This window comes from Oreochromis niloticus, linkage group LG22, assembly GCF_001858045.2.
Source record: "Oreochromis niloticus isolate F11D_XX linkage group LG22, O_niloticus_UMD_NMBU, whole genome shotgun sequence".
NCBI lineage: Eukaryota > Metazoa > Chordata > Actinopteri > Cichliformes > Cichlidae > Oreochromis > Oreochromis niloticus.
The window spans coordinates 6,671,967-6,678,605 of record NC_031985.2 but is presented as its reverse complement, the minus strand read 5'-3'; the positions used below and the strand labels follow the sequence as shown (position 1 = coordinate 6,678,605).

Below are 6,639 nucleotides of genomic sequence, written 5' to 3'. Positions count from 1 at the left end.
GTTTTTAAAACCTTACGATGTAACTACAGCCCAGCCCATGCAGCAGTGTATTAATGACTAACCTTATATTGCAGTTGTTCTTGTCACGGTTCTGGGTCAGTTTTGACCCAGTATTTTGAGTTTCTCGTGTCTTGGTTTAATTTTGTATTTTGTATTGTATTTTGATTCTTTTACATTGGTGACCATTATGAGAATTATAGGTTTCTGTTTATTCATGTTTTAGGATTTGCTCCTTGGTTGTGTTCTCATGTTTATTGCAATTGCCACTGCTGTTTAGTTTTCTGTCTTTATGTTGGAAGTGATAGCAGATTTGTACGTTTTAATTTTTGCTGTGGCGGTTAGGCTGCCAGATTTTTAGCTTTAAGGTTCATGCACGTCAAAGCTCAGTTTGCTCTTCTTGGCGTTTCAGCCAATGACACGAAATACTAGAGCAGGGCGATATGACCAAAAATATTCATCACGATATACATTTGAAAATTTGCGATAACGATATAACTGACGACATATACTTGACACTAGACAAAATACTTTACAACGCCACAATTTTAGTGCAAAAAAAAAATCAAAGTATTTTCACTTAAACAAGCAGCTGTTTTTTAATGTGCATTAAAGTTATATAAAAGTTTAACAGTGCAAATGCAAATTCCTTGCTGACAGTTTAACCAAAAGGCATCTCCAGTGGAAATCCTCAGCATAACCATGTATAATATCCACAAAACTTAAAAAGGTTATACACACGCAATACAGTAATATTATGTTGAAGCATCGTACGTATCACTCCGCGAGGCTCCTGCCTACGATAGCCGTACCATAATGCTGCGACAATCCATCAAGCAGTGCGGGTTCGTAGCTTAGCAAAGTCGTACTAAAACATTTGACAGATTTTCGTGTACCACATAAAATCGTTTCGACGTCAGTAAACACAACCTGAATTCATACATAAGGCACACGGGATTATAAGGGGCACTGTGGATTTTCAGAAAAATCAAAGGATTGATTTTAAGTGTGCCGTATTTTCCAAAAAACACAGTACACTAGCATGCACTACCAAAAATAGTGCTTTGTTGTGTATCTGACGGACGAAAGCTAAACTAGTTCCACACCACTGAAGTTGCAGCATTTTTACAAACCAATTCTGGTTCATCCGTTTCATTCAACGATCCACTTTCGCCCTTCTCATTCTCTGTTGCCGGCACGCTTTTTCCACCATGTGCGTATGAAAACAAAGGCACTGCGCATGCCCGTTTTACCCATATTCTAACGCGATATTTCATTTTTTTATTGTTGCCCGACATTATACCGGCATTACCGTGAATGGTATGATAAGGCCCAGCTCTACGAAATACCATGATGTGGTGGCCTCGCTGGATGCGCTGTTAACCCGCCGTGTGATGACCCTCCTCCGGGATCCCAGGGGTAATACATCGCTCTCAAGGCACTGCTGCTGCAGCACTACTACGTCTCTGACGCAGAGCGGGCTGAGAGACCAGGCCTGCTCCAGGCCTGGTTGATGGTACCACTCCTGAGCTCATGGAGAGCATGCTGTCCTTGCTAGTGTAGCCGGAAGGGCTACTCGCTTTTCCTTTCTCTCTCGCCCCCACTTGCGCTACTGCTTTCTCTCTCTCTCCTGTGCTTGCTCCCGCTGCGCGCTTACGTCAACTAGGAGCCCACCTGTATATTGATTACAGGGCGGCGTTTACCTGTATAAAGAGAAGCCGGGTTCTTTCGTTGGATTATTTCCTCCCGAGCTTCTGGTGCGATACAGCGGTAGACGCTGGCTTGTTGGTTAAATTACTGAGGCGATCAGGTCGTGTGATTGCTACAGGTAGGTCTCCCCTTCGATTTCTGATTTCTCCCTAACGTCAGCAATTAGTAGTTATATTTCTGCGGCCCGCTACAGCGCGGCTGTTTTTCTTTCCTTTGCTCCAGCCGTGGTGAGGAGACGCGTGAGTGCATCCGCCGTGCAGTACAGCGCCTCCAAGTTCTGGGGTAAGCCGCTTACTTTATAGCTGCTAGTTTTGTAAATTAAAGAAGATTAAGGTTAGTTTTGCCTTTTTCTTATTTGTAGGGTTTGATTGCTGCCGTGCCCTCTCGGGGACCAACCGCCTGCTTTGGTTACGTAGAGAGTCGGGCGCCTGCTCTGCTGCTGTCTTGTCTTGCCTTGTTTTATCTTGTGTTCCGATCTGTTGGTTGTCCAGTTTTGTTCCTGCTGCTTGTCTCGCCTCGCCCCTGGGGGCTTAGGGTCTCACGCTAAGCCCCTTTTGGACTATCGTTTCACTCCAGCTTTCGCGGCGGGTCGGGGCGATCCTCAGCTGCATATTGGGCTGGTGTTACAAAACTGGTACTGCCTCTCCCTTTTCTCCCAGTTGTGGAGAGCTGCGCGAGACTGAGTGGGGCTACGGACAATCGGAACCAGCACCAGCTGTGGGCTGGCTCTTAGAGTACAAGTACTTCTAATCTGTGCTCTGTGGTGTGTATGTGGGTGTGTTTTATTGCAGATCTCCGTTTTTCTTGTAATTTCTTTTTTTAGTATATAGAGAGCCTGTCTTATGTCCCATGTTTTTATCCTTTTAATGTGTATGTCTTGTGTTTTTATTTCAGCGAACTGAGGATCTACCAGCGGCCGTGGGACCTTAGGTGGCGGGTCGTTTTCCACACTTCTTTTGTTGTACAGCACCAGGTGAATAGACTATAGGTTTTTTTTGTGTGGTTTTCTTTTGGTCCACCGCTGCTGGTAAGTCCCAGTTGTGTGTTTATTTTTATTGTAATTTGGGACAGCGTTTTAGACATTCAGTGCGCTCTCAGTGTTTTGTTTTTATTTTACATTAATAAATAAAATTGTGTTAATATTTGAGTCGGCCTCAGTGTGCATCCCTGAACCTGTGCAAATGTTGTTGTTGTTGTTTTAATTACTTTTCATTTTTAAAGTTCATATTTCCTGGGGGCTAGAATTCCCCCTCAGGTGGCGTTGTCATTTTATTATTTCTTTTATAACCCCGCCGACCACTTGGTCACACTAGGAATGGATGACGACGAATCATTCTTCACTCATCTCTTCCACAAATAGTTGCCGGCTCCAGTGCGAGCTGGCCTTGTCAACTCCTTGCTGCTGGTTGCGAAGGATTACCGCTCATTCACAGAAGAAGCGGATCGCCTGGCTACTAGGAGCTTCGGCTTCCAGCTGATATGTCCGACAGCATCTCCCGCGCCTCCACTGATTCTCCCGGTGGCTAGTGATGTGCGGATCGATCCTGAAATATCGATTCCTCTGATACCAATCATTTATGTTCTAGAATCGATTCTCACATTAAAATATCGATATTTTAGTAATTTAGGGTAAATATGTAGTTTATCATTAACAGGAACACAGTGGAAAGAAACTATAACATTCGGATTGTCTACATTTGAAGGAACTACTTCCTCTTCCGCCTTTCATAGTCATGTGCGAAATACGGCTGTATAAATGTCTTGCAGCCCCTTGGCGTGCGCCGCACCCAAAAAAACTGGTCGAACGCAAGTCACGTGTGGACATATTTTACCTTCACAAACAGCCAAGATGCGGTTTGTGATGTATGTGGCAAGACAGTGAGGTGTTGTGGCAACACCACTAACCTCGTAAAACATCTCAGAATTAATCTAACACAGAATATGATGAGCTCATGTCGAGGCGAACCGAAGAGGCGAACCGAAGAGGATGAGAGGAGAGGGACAGGTGCTGCTAGGGTGAGACAGACGTCTCTCGCGGAGTCATTTAGTGCTGCAGGCAGGCACTATCCAGGTACAAAGGAGGAAAATGCTGGGTACATAGGCTAGGTCGCATTAAAATATAAAGAGTACTTGCAGTAAAACAGGCATTGTAGTCTTTAAAACATAAAAATTCAGTTGAAGATTATTTCATACATAAGAGAAACATTTTATAGATAGTATTATTATCTATTAGCTTTATTATTATTTTCACTCAGTTTAATTTTTTATGACTGATAGTTATTTGAATATTTTAAAATGCAAGTATTAACAAACTTATTTTATTCCTTTAATTGTGTGTTATACTGAGAATTTAATTAACACAGAATTCTATGTAAAACAGCAAGTAAATGTAAACTATCAATTCCTTTCCCCTTAGGCTATTTTAACAGACTGCATACATGTCTCTAAAAAGATTAAACATTCAGTGCAGTATACCCTCTTTTGTTTTGCCCTTTGTATTTTATTTTCTTTGTAGATGATTCCCCAAGAGCAGCAACACTCACAAGATGCCTTGTAGAGATGATTGGGAAGGACCTCCAGCCTCTGTCCATAGTTGAGGACCAGGGTTTCCAGGGATTTGCTGCAGTGCACAAAGCTGGATGGAGGCATTTTCCATGTTTTGCACACACACTGAATTTAGTTGTGAAGGACAGTGTAAAAGCTGTCCCAGAAGTGGTGCAGGTGCTGGAAAAATGCCGTGTGATCGTGTCCTTTTTTCACCACAGCACAAAGGCTACAGAGAAGCTCAAGGATATTCTGCAACAGTTGAAAGTGGCAGAGCACAAGCTAAGTCAGTGAGTAGATACCCGCTGGAACTCTGTCTTTTACATGTTGGAGCGGCTCTGAGCAAAATGAAGCTGTGACCACAGCCCTCTGCCTTTTAGGGAAGCATGAATGGTGCCTAAATGCGGGAAAATTATCCCTGATCAAGGAAACAGTTGTTGCACTATGGCTGTAGTAAAGTAACACAGGAAGTTTCATCTGAAAAACATGTTTCAGTCTCCAAAGTTATTCCCCTTGTGTCACTCATTCACAGGGCTGTAGCAGCCTGTGAACATCAGGGCAGCTCCCTTGCAAGCCAACATCACCGGTCAGCTTCCAGTGATGTACTCATTGAAATACGCCGGTACTCAGAGGAAAAACTGATTCCCCGAGATAAGGATCCATTGGTTTGGTGGCAAGAGCATGAACTAACCTTCAGTGTGCCCCAGGGTGGCTGTGGCTACTATGTAGCTTGCCATCACCAGTGTGTGAATGTGTGTGTGAATGGGTGGATGTCTGGATATGTAAAGCGCTTTGGGGTCCTTAGGGACTAGAAAGCGCTATATAAATACAGGCCATTTACCATTCCCATCCCTAAGCAGACTTGCAGTGAGATACCTAGGAATTGTTGCTTCTTCTGTACCTGCAGAGAGAATCTTTTCAAAAGCAGGAGAGGTTGTGAGCAAAAAACGGAGCAGACTTAAAGGGAAAACTGTAAATATGCTGTTGTTCCTAAACAAAAACCTGTGAATAAGGGAGTGTTACTGTAATAGTCTGATGTTCTGTAATCAATTTGAAGCTAAAATTTGAAATACAATGTACAAAAACTTAATGTTAAAAAGTATTGGTATCGGATCGGTATCGCCGATATCACCCTCAATTTTACTTGGAATCGGATCGGAAAGGAAATCACTGGTATCGCACATCACTACCGGTGGCCTCTGACTCATCGATGGTGGCTGGGATCACGGCACGGCGGCACCACAGAAAAGGCCTGTGTTTTTACCATCAGCATGATAGCGCCGTGCCGCTCTGTAGCGGCTGCGACCACTGGTGATAAGGAAAGGCCGCTCTTCATAGAGGACTCACTCTGAGAAAGATTTTTCTGGTCATTGTCTTTGATAGCTATATCCCTCTGAACCGACTAACTGATACCCTTGGTCACCTTGCTAGCAACCTCTCCCAGACTGTAAGAGACCTAGGGGTATTCTTGGAAAGCTCCTTTGCATTAGAGAACCAAATATCTACAGTGGTTAAATCAAGTTTCTATCAGTTACATCAAATATCTAAAGCCAAGACTTTTCTTCCCCCAAGGACCTTGAGAAGCTTATTCATGCATTCATTACTTCGAGACTGGACTACTGTAACTACCTTTATTTTGGCCTCCCACACGCTCCTTTTAACCATTTGCAGTTAGTTCAGAACGCTGCTGCACGCCTTTTATCAGGTGCCAGAATGCATGATCATATTACTCCGGTTTTAACTAACTTACCCTGGCTTCCTGTAAATTTCCTTTATTTTAAAATTCTACTCACTTATAAAATTTTAAACAATATGGCGCCTAGCTCATTCATTCCCACCTGATTGACATGTCTAGGAATTATGAGTGATTGACACACTGTAGTGGTAAAGGTTGCTACCAATCAAACTATGATATGTTAAAGTTAAAACAAAACACAACTGACTGTTTTATATTATATCTAATATATATTATGTAATTATCCTTATAATTACAAAATGTTTTATGTAAGATTTGTTTTGTAATTTAAATCTGACATCACAAAAGTATTTTGGAATTTGAATAATGTATTTTGTAACTGCAGTACACATAATACTAATTTTGAACAATTCTGTCCAGGTTCTTTGCCACCGGTGACTCCTTCAAGACCATTGCGTTCAGTTTCAGAGTCGATGTGTCCACGGTGTGCCAGATCACTCCCCAGGTAGCAACGGCCATCTGGGACTGTCTAGTGGACGACTTCATGGCTGTGCCTTCAACTGCAGACTGGCGGTCCATCACAGAGAGATTCCAGGAGCGCTGGAACTTCCCTCTCTGCTGTGGAGCTCTGGATGGGAAGCACGTCCAGACAAAGGCCCCCCATATATCATATATTTCATTTCTTTTTTTGT

The 6,639-nt window shown here is 43.0% G+C and overlaps 1 long non-coding RNA gene across 5 annotated transcripts; it reads left to right on the top strand.

Moving 5' to 3' along the window:
• Nucleotides 1-1,453: 1,453 nt before the first annotated feature.
• Nucleotides 1,454-3,485, top strand: LOC102076643 (uncharacterized). Of its 5 annotated transcripts, none has more exons than XR_003215886.1 (4): nt 1,454-1,825; nt 1,901-1,989; nt 2,069-2,680; nt 3,021-3,485. It is a non-coding gene; the product is annotated as an uncharacterized LOC102076643 (long non-coding RNA). The 5 variants fall into 5 exon arrangements; XR_002058055.2 differs by lacking the exon at nt 3,021-3,485 and having other exon boundaries at nt 1,457-1,825; nt 2,069-2,470; nt 2,602-2,854; XR_003215887.1 differs by lacking the exon at nt 3,021-3,485 and having other exon boundaries at nt 1,457-1,825; nt 2,069-2,478; nt 2,602-2,854.
• Nucleotides 3,486-6,639: the final 3,154 nt, after the last annotated feature.